This window comes from Nicotiana tabacum, chromosome 22 (assembly GCF_000715075.1).
Source record: "Nicotiana tabacum cultivar K326 chromosome 22, ASM71507v2, whole genome shotgun sequence".
NCBI classification, from domain to species: domain Eukaryota; kingdom Viridiplantae; phylum Streptophyta; class Magnoliopsida; order Solanales; family Solanaceae; genus Nicotiana; species Nicotiana tabacum.
In genome coordinates this window covers 120,842,557-120,855,038 of record NC_134101.1, presented here as the reverse complement: position 1 = coordinate 120,855,038, position 12,482 = coordinate 120,842,557, and positions in this window count along the sequence as shown.

Here is a 12,482-nt window from a genome sequence, read left to right as displayed (position 1 = left end):
GTTTAAGTTTTGTCGAGTTTGTGTTAGGATTTTATTCTGGTTGTTTTGTTTGTTTTATTATTCAAACCATTTCGTCGGTAGTCTAAAGCAAATCCGGTCTTTCATTATTTCCAGTCATTTCTTTGTTTAGTCCTTTTGTCATTTTGTTCAGCGCTGATTCTAGTAACATGACATGCGCACGCAGTTTGGGCCTAGTCTTTAAAGTTAATCATAAAACCCCGGAAAGGCGATCAGATCATTTAAAGAAAATAAGGACGGTTGAGATTATTTAGAGCTCGAGTCATATGGAACTGGGGCAAGTAAAATATGAATAAAAACCGTTAAAAGCAAGATTCGCCAAATTGTCATGAGGGTCGTTCATGATAATGAGAGTGTCGATCAACGGTGCTTTAGAAGTGACAAATGAACAAACAGATGTTGAATATAATTGTCAAGTCCAGCGCCATCAGAAGAGGCTACAAATTTAAATTGTGTTGTTTGCACTTGGCATGTTTGAAAACTGGAATGACGAAGGCATTTTGTTCTGCTACCTAAATACTTTATCCTTCGTTACCCCTTTGAGCCTTGTTTACTTTTCTTTCATACCCCTCGTTCGGAATCAGTAGCAATGAAAAAAAAAGAAAGAAAAAAAACAACAAAACGAAAAAAAGAGGAAAAAAGGAAGAGGAAAAGAAAAGAAAACTGATAACAAAGAAAAAAAAGAAAGTCAAATGAAACAGAGGAATTGGGAACTACGTTTGACCTGATTCCTCAAAGAGGATACGTAGGCGCTTCACGACTCGGTCATAGTTTTGAAAAATGAAAAAAAAAATCAATCAATTAAAATATCCCCAAGCAAGAAACAGGGGCAGATGTTGTGTTTGATGTAAATAAATCTAATTCCGAAGGTTGTAATTAATAACCCAAAATTAATGCATTTTTGAGCCTTTAATACCCTTTTTTTTAGCCCTATCCAAAACCCACATTACGGTCCAAAGAAAGACCTTCTGATCAGTCTTCAAAAGATGCCAAGTCAGACAAATGAAGAGTCTTACCGGCGAACATAACATTCTGTTCCACAGCAGAAAGGACTCTAATCCCCAACAGAAAGAGTCGTACCGGCAACACTACAAATCCCCAGCTGGAGAGAGATATAAAACGAGAGAGTCTTATTGGTGAAAACCTTCACAGGCACCATAAGGCGGTGAAAGCTGAGAGAAAACCAAAATGAGAGAGACTTGATAGTGAAAACCCTTCGGGCACTACAAGTCGAATAAGATTGAGAATCAGAGGGGGAATCGCCAATTGAAGATCTTAAAAGATGATTGACGGCAGAGGATAGGCCACATATGCATGTCGTGGCCATTAGAGTCGGTATCTGCGTTTGATAGATTTTTATTTATAGTTTCTTTTGCAAAAGAGTCATCGTTTCCTTTGTCTTTTATTTTGTTTCTTTTATCTTTCTCCTTTCATTGAAAAATTCCCCAATAGAGTCTGTCTGGTCAGAACAAATATAAAATGACTTCAAATATGCCATCAGCTTTTCAAGATGAGATCTGACTAGTACCTCCAAATGATATAGTCAGCAAAGAACAAGCGCGAGGCCAGTGTTAAAAAAGATATCCCCAGCAAAGGGAATTGACAAAAGGATTAACGAGCGTTAAGAGAGATATCCTTGCCAAAACCAAGGTTATAAACCTCAAGGCCAAGGCCCATGAACAGAGCAAGGAGAGCAGTGAGCAGGATTTGGGAAATCCATACTAGACTGAAAGGTCGGGGAAAATGCCAAGTTTCCGAGCTATGCCACAAAAGAAGAGGGATATCCCCAGCAGAAAGGGATTATCCCCAGCAAATAATATCATCCCCAACAAGTTGAGGAGCACAGAGCGATGAAGGAGGAAGGGAAAGCCATCCCAGTAGGAGTATCACAACCAACCACCATGTTTTAAACTAACAAAATTTTGTTTGATTTGAAACAGGTAAAGGAAATGGCATTGATGCAGAAACGCATGCCACAAGGGATATTATCAAACTGGGGCAGAAAATTTTCCATCCATTTAGAAAATTTTCTGGAAGTCAGGTACCCCCAGCTGATAACATTTTACCCCCAACAGGTAAGTAAATAATTCCCCAACAGCGTTATCCCTAGCAGTTGTGAGGAGTCCAACACAAGGTTGGAAAGTCGGTATCCTCAGCGGTTCCTTTCGTGGAAAGGCAAAACGACTCTCAAGGGAGGTAGTCTTCGAAGGAAGAAGCTATGCAAAAACAAAACAAAAAAAAGAATAAAAAAGGGGAATAAAAAAGAAAAAAAAAAGAATAAAAAGATAAAAAAAAAAGGTAAAAAGTCACCCCCATCTAAATAATCCCCAACAGTTTCGAGGGAGGACAACACAGGTAAGTAAATAATTCAAAAAAAAAAAAGAAAATGAAGGTTTCATTAATAGGAGACGCACTTCCTAGTTTGAAATCATTAGAGTTCTACCCATAAGAGATGCATTTCCTCCTAAGTTTGTTTTAGTTTCACCCCATAGGAGATGCATTTCCTCCTAAGTTTATTTTACCCATAGGAGATGCATTTCCTCCTAAGTTATCGTTTTAAAAAAAAAAATTAAAAAAACAAGACCTAGTCTGATGAACCTTCTCCTAGGATCAAAATCTTAGTCTGACGAATTTTTCTCCTAAGATAGAGACCTAGTCTGATGAACCTTCTCCTAGGATCAAAATCTTAGTCTGATGAATCTTTCTCCTAAGATACCAAAAAGAAAAGACCTAGTCTGATGAACCTTCTCCTAGGATCAAAATCTTAGTCTGACGAATTTTTCTCCTAAGATAGAGACCTAGTCTGATGAACCTTCTCCTAGGATCAAAATCTTAGTCTGATGAATCTTTCTCCTAAGATAACCAAAAAAAACAAAAAATAACCTAGTCTGATGAACCTTCTCCTAGGATCAAAATCTTAGTCTGACGAATTTTTCTCCTAAGATAGAGACCTAGTCTGACGAACCTTCTCCTAGGATCAAAATCTTAGTCTGATGAATCTTTCTCCTAAGATACCAAAAAAACAAGACCTAGTCTGATGAACCTTCTCCTAGGATCAAAATCTTAGTCTGATGAATCTTTCTCCTAAGATACAAAAAAGAAAAGACCTAGTCTAATGAACCTTCTCCTAGGATCAAAATCTTAGTCTGACGAATTTTTCTCCTAAGATAGAGACCTAGTCTGACGAACCTTCTCCTAGGATCAAAATCTTAGTCTGATGAATCTTTCTCCTAAGATACCAAAAAGAAAAGACCTAGTCTGATGAACCTTCTCCTAGGATCAAAATCTTAGTCTGACGAATTTTTCTCCTAAGATAGAGACCTAGTCTGACGAACCTTCTCCTAGGATCAAAATCTTAGTCTGATGAATCTTTCTCCTAAGATACCAAAAAGAAAAGACCTAGTCTGATGAACCTTCTCCTAGGATCAAAATCTTAGTCTGACGAATTTTTCTCCTAAGATAGAGACCTAGTCTGACGAACCTTCTCCTAGGATCAAAATCTTAGTCTGATGAATCTTTCTCCTAAGATACCAAAAAAGAAAAGACCTAGTCTGATGAACCTTCTCCTAGGATCAAAATCTTAGTCTGACGAATTTTTCTCCTAAGATAGAGACCTAGTCTGACGAACCTTCTCCTAGGATCAAAATCTTAGTCTGATGAATCTTTCTCCTAAGATACCAAAAAGAAAAGACCTAGTCTGATGAACCTTCTCCTAGGATCAAAATCTTAGTCTGACGAATTTTTCTCCTAAGATAGAGACCTAGTCTGACGAACCTTCTCCTAGGATCAAAATCTTAGTCTGATGAATCTTTCTCCTAAGATACCAAAAAAACAAGACCTAGTCTGATGAACCTTCTCCTAGGATCAAAATCTTAGTCTGACGAATTTTTCTCCTAATATAGAGACCTAGTCTGACGAACCTTCTCCTAGGATCAAAATCTTAGTCTGATGAATCTTTCTCCTAAGATACAAAAAAGAAAAGACCTAGTCTGATGAACCTTCTCCTAGGATCAAATCTTAGTCTGACGAATTTTTCTCCTAAGATAGAGACCTAGTCTGACGAACCTTCTCCTAGGATCAAAATCTTAGTCTGATGAATCTTTCTCCTAAGATAACCAAAAAAACAAAAAATGACCTAGTCTGATGAACCTTCTCCTAGGATCAAAATCTTAGTCTGACGAATTTTTCTCCTAAGATAGAGACCTAGTCTGACGAACCTTCTCCTAGGATCCAAATCTTAGTCTGATGAATCTTTCTCCTAAGATAACCAAAAAAACAAAAAATGACCTAGTCTGATGAACCTTCTCCTAGGATCAAAATCTTAGTCTGACGAATTTTTCTCCTAAGATAGAGACCTAGTCTGACGAACCTTCTCCTAGGATCAAAATCTTAGTCTGATGAATCTTTCTCCTAAGATACCAAAAAAAACAAGACCTAGTCCGATGAACCTTCTCCTAGGATCAAAATCTTAGTCTGACGAATTTTTCTCCTAAGATAGAGACCTAGTCTGACGAACCTTCTCCTAGGATCAAAATCTTAGTCTGATGAATCTTTCTCCTAAGATACCAAAAAAACAAGACCTAGTCTGATGAACCTTCTCCTAGGATCAAAATCTTAGTCTGACGAATTTTTCTCCTAAGATAGAGACCTAGTCTGACGAACCTTCTCCTAGGATCCAAATCTTAGTCTGATGAATCTTTCTCCTAAGATACCAAAAAACAAAAAATGACCTAGTCTGATGAACCTTTTCCTAGGATCAAAATCTTAGTCTGACGAATTTTTCTCCTAAGATAGAGACCTAGTCAGATGAACCTTCTCCTAGGATCAAAATCTTAGTCTGATGAATCTTTCTCCTAAGATGCTAAAAAACGTTTTGAGAAAAAAAGAGTCATTTTCCTAAACCCAGGCGCCCACCTGTATAACGAGAGGAATACATTTCAGTCTTTTTCATTTCAAGTGTTGAAGCCAGGCGCCCACCTGTATAACGAGAGGAATACATTTCAGTCTTTTTCATTTCAAGTGTTGAAGCCAGACGCCCACCTGTATAACGAGAGGAATACATTTCAGTATTTGCATTTCATGTTCCAGGCGCCCACCTGTATAACGAGAGGAATACATTTCAGTCTTTACATTTCAAGCATTGAAGGGAATACATTTCAGGTTATATTTTATTTTAGGAGACTCACTTCCTAAATTGAGATTTTACCCGTAGGAGATGCACATCCTAGTCTAGTCTTTAGTTCACTCTCAGCACTGCATCAGCAGTATCGGCGGGTTACGATTTTGCTAACGACTCACAAACCTCCCTAGTGCAAACTGGGTTAGGAAATTTCATTTGTGTTATTTGTTTTGGTTGTCAGGAGCTTGCCTGTAGAGCGGAGGTTGTTATATGTCAAAGATTGAAGAAGTTAGGGGTACGCCTGTAGAACAGCGGAACATCGTTCAAAGTCAAGCCATAACCCATTGGAAGGCAGAAGGCTACAACAAAAATCCCCAGCACTCAATCCAAGATAGAAGCAACAAGAAGCTCGTCTCAAGAATGCGAGTCAACAGTCTGAGAGGGTCAACAAAAGCTAGTCACAAAAAAAAATGAATGAATCCAAAGCACGGAAGTGGAGAACAGATGTGATCTGCTCAAGAACTAGCACCTACAACTAGCAAGTATCAAGGTTCAAATCCAAAGTCTGTATGAAGCACCATTCAAAACTCAAGATCAAGTTTCAGAAGACTTAGAGATAGGAATCCTTGTAACTAGTAGCTGATAGGTTTAGTTAGTCTTTTTCAGTTATCATTTTTGATGTAATGACAGGACCACGGACCGGAACCTAAACGGAACGGAACCTCGATCGGCTCTCCACCTCGGTACACTCCACCATCTCTCTCATTCCCGAACTACACGTGGCCTGATTCCTGTATAACCAAGGATATGTAGGCAGCTCAGATACCAGGGCTCGGTCACATTCCCTCCCTTTCCTTAGTGTAGTCCGTCCAAGTAATGGTCGGGTCAATAACATGTCTAGTCGTTCTTTGTCGGAAAACTCTTCGTATTTCCAGTCAAAGAGGGACAGCTGTAGACACCGGATTTTTGACCCTCCCCGAGAATTTTCACATTTTTAGCGTGAATATGTTAAATTGGGTCTAGTATAGCTATTTTAACTATTTTTACTTTATTTCGTTGCAAAAAGGAAAAAATCACAAAAAATACATATATAAATTTTAGTTTATGTATTTCTCATAAACTTGAAAAAATACAAAAATTGTACTTTATTTTGGTACTTTATATAAATTCGAAAATTACAAAAAAATATAATTAATGTTTCATAGTCATTTTAATTTTGAAAAAAATACAAAAAATATTACTTTATATTTTGTCTTTATTAAAAACGAAAATTACAAAATAGTTTTATTAATATTTTGTAGCTATTTTAATCTCGAAAATATTAAGAAAATAATAATATAGTTTTGTTTTAAATAATTAGTCTTATTTTAGTAGCTATTTTGCTTACATAATTAGTTAAGCAACGTCGTGTTCTTATTCTCAGATCCGGGCAAAAGAATAATATTCGGGTTCAAACTACCCGCTTTTAGGTCTAATTTTTGGACCTAGCCCATAATAATCCGAGTCTGCCACACGTGGGGAACACGGACGGAATCCCATACACGGGGAACCCCACCACGCGTGGGGGACACAAGTCTCGAACCCCACCACGCGTGGGGCTCATTTTTCTGGGCAAAACCATTACAAATGCACGGACAAAAGGTTTGGGACGGGGGGACTTTGAAATTTTTTGGGACAGACTTGTGAAATTTTTTGGAGGGAAGACACTGTTCACGCTTCTTCTTCCTCATGAAGAAGAAGAGAAGCCCTACTACCACGTCCACCACCCGACCACCAATCAAGCAGCAGCTACTGCTGATGCATCGACCCTTCCACCCCCGTTAACGATCCCTACGCCAAAACCAAACAGCCCCATCGACCACTACCCACGACGACCCCCGTCGACAAACACCCAAAACCCTACTGCCCGTTACCAGCATACCAACCTACTCCTCCATCGTCGACCACTATCCAAACGCCATAACCATCAACAAAAACCACCTCCATCACAAACCAGTCGCACCCCCGTCGACAACCAGTCCACCAAACCTCCGACCAGCCTCACCAGTCGACGACCAAATGACCCACCATTGTTACCCATCCGGCAACGCCCCAGCTGACCCCTCGTCGTCAACCACCAGCCCCGTCAAGCAGCAACTGTCGCTGCTGCTGCTGCGTCACCTTCCCGACTGTCCAAAACCAACGCCATAACCATCGTCACCACAGCACCTCTATAGCCCTCGACCCTACTGTCGCTACCTGCTACCCAGCTCGTCGTCCCTCCCTGTCGACTCAACAGTTCCCCAGTCTCATCGTCCCATATTATCACTCACCCCCGGACAGCGGCGAACACCATAGCCAGCCATAGCAACAAGCTTAACCCCGCTGCCCGTCGTCAAACACCACCAGTCGACAACCAATCAGCCCAGTTATCGTTGTTCGTTCACTGTCGTCGTGCAGTCCGTTGAGGTCGCCTTTGGTTCGTCGAGGTCCGGTACGTCGAGGTTGTTGTTCAAGGTTTTGTCGCAGGTCCAACGCATCGGACGATAATCTCAAGTAGGTCGTCTCTGCCCGTATCCCTCATGTTTGTTGTTTAGTGATATGTATATGTGTTTGTTGAAATACAACCCTAGTTCATGTGGATAGTACGCGAAATTGCGCGAGACATATATACATGATGATTGCAAATTGCTATTTTTGATAATTAACTCCGTATGGTATTGAAATTTGGCCGTGAATGTCTTTTCCGTTGTTTCGTTATTTTAAGTAGCTATTGGACATTTTGTTTCTTCATGTTTAAATTGTTGTTATCCAAATATTTGTCATGATAGGGGTTTGCACATATTCTGAAAGGTGTTAATTATTTAGTTTGTCTTAATAGTTGTTTATACATGTGGTAGTAATGTTAAAATTTTAGTAGCAATTTTAATTCCGCAGAAAATACCCGCTTCATCAAATGAGTTCAATTTATAACCCATGATCTCGCGAAGTAGCAAAAAACGTAGTTATTTTAGTCTTGTCCTGTTTCTAAAAGAAAAAAAAAGAAAAATAAATAAATAAATAAAAATGAGACGAGCCTCGCCAAATAAAAATACAAATTGCGGGGCCCTCAGTAAATACTTGTGTTAAAATTATCTAGAATTCAGGAGGGTCGTTTAGCGAATTTCACGGCCTTCCCAAAATAACAACACGATAGTCTCTTTAGGCGCGTGTTTAATAATCTACTTTCTTAAAACTTGGGTGTGCATTTCATGCGACCCAGATCCAAATCCCAAAACATCAAATAAAATATGTTCCGGATTGTGGGTGCATTTCATGTGACGCAGTCCAAAGACATGTTTTAAGCGATGTTCACATTCTTTTGAAATAATAATAATAAATCGGTAAAGATAAAATTGGCACATAAGTTCACATTTGTATAAAATCAGATAATCAAGCCGAATATAACAGTTGAGCGACCGTGCTAGAACCACGGAACTTGGGAATGCCTAACACCTTCTCCCGGGTTAACAGAATTCCTTATCCAGATTTCTGGTACGCAGACTGTAATATGAAGTCATTCTTTTCCTCGATTCGGGATTAAAATTGGTGACTTGGGACACCCTAAATCTCCCAAGTGGCGACTCTGAAATAAATAATCCAATCCCGTTTCGATTGTGACAGTCCTTTTTGTTTCAGGTTGCTTTTCCTAGACGGGCCCAACCACTGTGATGATCCCCCTAAGTCAAATGCAACGTGATGCAAATAAACGTTTCCTACTAGGGATCCGGCATGAAGTCATGTTTTACTAAGTTTCAAAACTGGGTTTTGTTCTATACCTGGCTTACCCGAGCGGACCACTCGAGTCGAGGAGGGGGAAACTTACCGGGGACCTGCAAGATCGTCCGACTTCGTAACTTATCCGAGCCATTTTCTATTTGGGTGTGACACTAACAGAATAGGGAGTCTCAAACCAGTGAGCAGCATCCCCGAAGGTAAGAAGATAAGGGTTCAGCACAGTTTATATATACAGTCAAATAATATCAAAGCGGTAACACACATCATTTGCATATGAAGCACATATCCCATGACAATATCAGATAATAAACAAAGCCAAATAAAACAATTATTCCAAGCTCGAATTTCTAACCCTGAACCAGTAGTTCTGGGTTAATCATCCCCAGCAGAGTCGCCAGAGCTGTCACACCTCCTTTTTCCGTCCCCGCAAGGGGTGAAGGAGTTTTTCCAATTAAAGGACAATCGAAACGGGATTTGTTTATTTATTTTAGAGTCGCCACTTGGGAGATTTAGGGTGTACCAAGTCACCGGTTTAATCCCGAATCGAGGAAAAGAATGACTCTGTTTAACAATCCGCGAACCAGAAATCCGGATAAGGAATTCTGTTAGCTCGGGAGAAGGTGTTAGGCATTCCCGAGTTCCGTAGTTCTAGCACGGTCGCTCAACTGTCATATTTGGCTTGATTATCTGATTTAATACATGTTGAACCTATGTGCGAATTTTAACTTTTAACCGCTTTTATCATTACTATTATTTTTATCAAGAATTGCAACATCGTGGAAACACATCTCGAACCACGTCACATCAATGCACCCGTGGTTGTTGACATATTTCAACTCTGTTGAGATTTGGATTTGGGTCACATAAATGTGCACCTAAGATTAAGAAGATGACATTATTAAATACGTGCCTAAAGCGACGAGCGTATCATTATTTTGGGTAGGGCCATGAAATTTGCTAAACGGTCCGTCCCGGAATCTAAGTACTTGAAATAACTATCCGTTGAGGGCCCCGCACTTTGGGTATTCTTGTTTGTCGAGGCTCGTCTCATTCGTTATTTATTGTTATTATTGTTATTATTATTTTTTGGGGAATTGGCAACGTTGTGGAAACGCATCTCGAGCCACGTCACAATCAATGTACCCGTGATTAGAGACACATTTTCGACTCCGTTGAGATTTGGATTTGGGTCACATAAATGCACACCTGTATTTAAGAAGGTAAGATTAATTAAGACGCGTCCTAAAGAAACTACGTATTGTTATTTTAGAAAAAGGTCGTGAAATATTCACTAAACGGCCAAATCCAAAGTCTAGTCAATGGTTATATATTTATTGAGGGCCCCAGCGATGTATGATTTATTTGGCAAGGCGCGCCTCATTTTATTTTAAACGGTCATCCTATAGTGGCTATGTTTTCTATTAAGTTTGTCTCTAATAATGCAAAAAGAAAAATGGTCCAACTTTATTTACATGCTTACAAGTTAGTTATAGTTGGGTTCCGAATATGATTTGCAAAATCCAAAACATGAACGCGTATATGGGCAGTCGTTTGGATATTATGGGCCCAGGCCCAGCGCACACTGTATTTACTAGACCTGGGCCACTTCTTTTCCGATAAGGGCCCGGTCAGTTCATTCGATTCAGGCCCAACATTTATAAGGCAGAAATGTAAACTGGGGCTATATACTTTAACGGTATTGTTGCAAGTTATAACGGGGCAGCCTGCTAAATGAAGTGAGATTAACTAACAATGGACAGTTTAACACTTAACATGCGTTAGAAGATATGCTAACCACAAACACAGCTAAAAAAATCAGAATATTGCTTACTACACCATCGCTTCTTTTCTAGCTACTGACATACATAGATAATGAGCCATTAAGTTGCCATATGTGGGTGTCTAGTTATGCATGATGCCTACTTTCATTATCCTAAGAGAAGATATGAACTATTGTATATACAACTCAAGGTTCAATACACAACTGAAGCAAATTTGAAAAGAGGCAACTTCAGCTCTTCACTTCTATATTCATGTTTCAACTTTCAGCTTACATTGACAGAGTACCAGACTATCAGTGGTGTACCTGGTATTGGGAAAGCCAGAAGAAGAAAGGGAATGATCAGTTGAGCAGTATCATTCACAACAAACAACAACAACAGAAAAACAGCAATCAGCAGCAACAAAACCCAGCAATCAGATCTTTAAAACCAAAACAAGGAATCCAGTTTGCAACCCAGCAATACCAAAATAGGTACAGGCAAGGCAGAGAAGGAAACAGATGCAAAAAGCAGTAGCCTCTGATTGTTATGTTCAAAATCCAGCACACTCTTAACTCTATGTCACTCTGAAAACAAACTGTCCTGCTAAAGGTTGAAAGACCAGCCTTGTTTTTGCTTTTTTTTTCTCTGAAGACTTAAAAATGTCCAGCCCCTTTTTTTGTTCTAAATCAGCCTATTTATAAGCAAAAACCAGGCTAGCCAAGCTACCTTGATACCTTCAGCCTTTATTCTGCCCATACCCCTCAATTCCCCATGCCTAAATGTCTTTTCTTGATGCCCACTATATTGTTCCCCATGCTTGTCCTATTTGTTTTAATCAAGAGTCATGGGAGGGGTTATAGTATTCAAATAAACCCATGCCCTCGTGTCTTGTTCCCCATTGTCATTAGATTAATAGTATTTTAAATACCACTTGACATGTTCTTAAGTTAATCCCTGATTAAACTCTGTCAAATGCCAAAATTACCCTTAAGCCTTGCATATTACTGTATTACCCTAACTTTAATAGTCAGTATATAAACCCCTCTGAATTTGGCTAATCACTGAATACTGACTGTATCAACTTAAACCTAACACTGATTTCAGGTTGACATGTTAGATTTCTACAGCCATATCCAATTCCTTGCCTAAGTTCAACTCAAAATCAGATCACAAAGGGGTGTCAATCAAACCTAATGAGTTGGTCATATTGGGAGCCAATCCTGGCCAACTTAGAGCCAAAAATGCAAAAGACAACAGCCAACAGGCTAAGATCAAAGCAGTAATGAACAGGCTTCCATGGCAAACTATGAAGATCATGGGGTTACTGAATGAATGAGTAATCTAGTTCAAAGACAAAACTGAACATATTCAACAGGTTCATTACAAGTTAGCATACAGATGTGGTGCTGGCAAACATACATGGAGGATATTAATGAGCTACTGTCCTATTTCCTCTAATTTTCAAACAAATTAATTGACGACACTTATTTAAACGACTATACAAGCTATAATGGGCAGCGAACAATCAATAAAACACACAAAACAAACAAAACATTACCTCAGGATTCACAGTCCTGACAGAAAAATCAAAAACAAACCAAACTTAACATGAAAACAGATAAAATTCATAGGAGAATAAAAGAAAGGGAAAATTACCTCAGGGATTCGAAATAAAAAACTGACCCAAGCTCGAACTCAGACTCGACCATTTTGAGGTCGAACAGACTTTAATCGAAGTGTTCTCAACTGAGAATACTTCGATTAAGGTCAATTAGACCCCAACCCTTCCTTTAATTTTTGACAGATTCCATGATTTGGAATTTAGG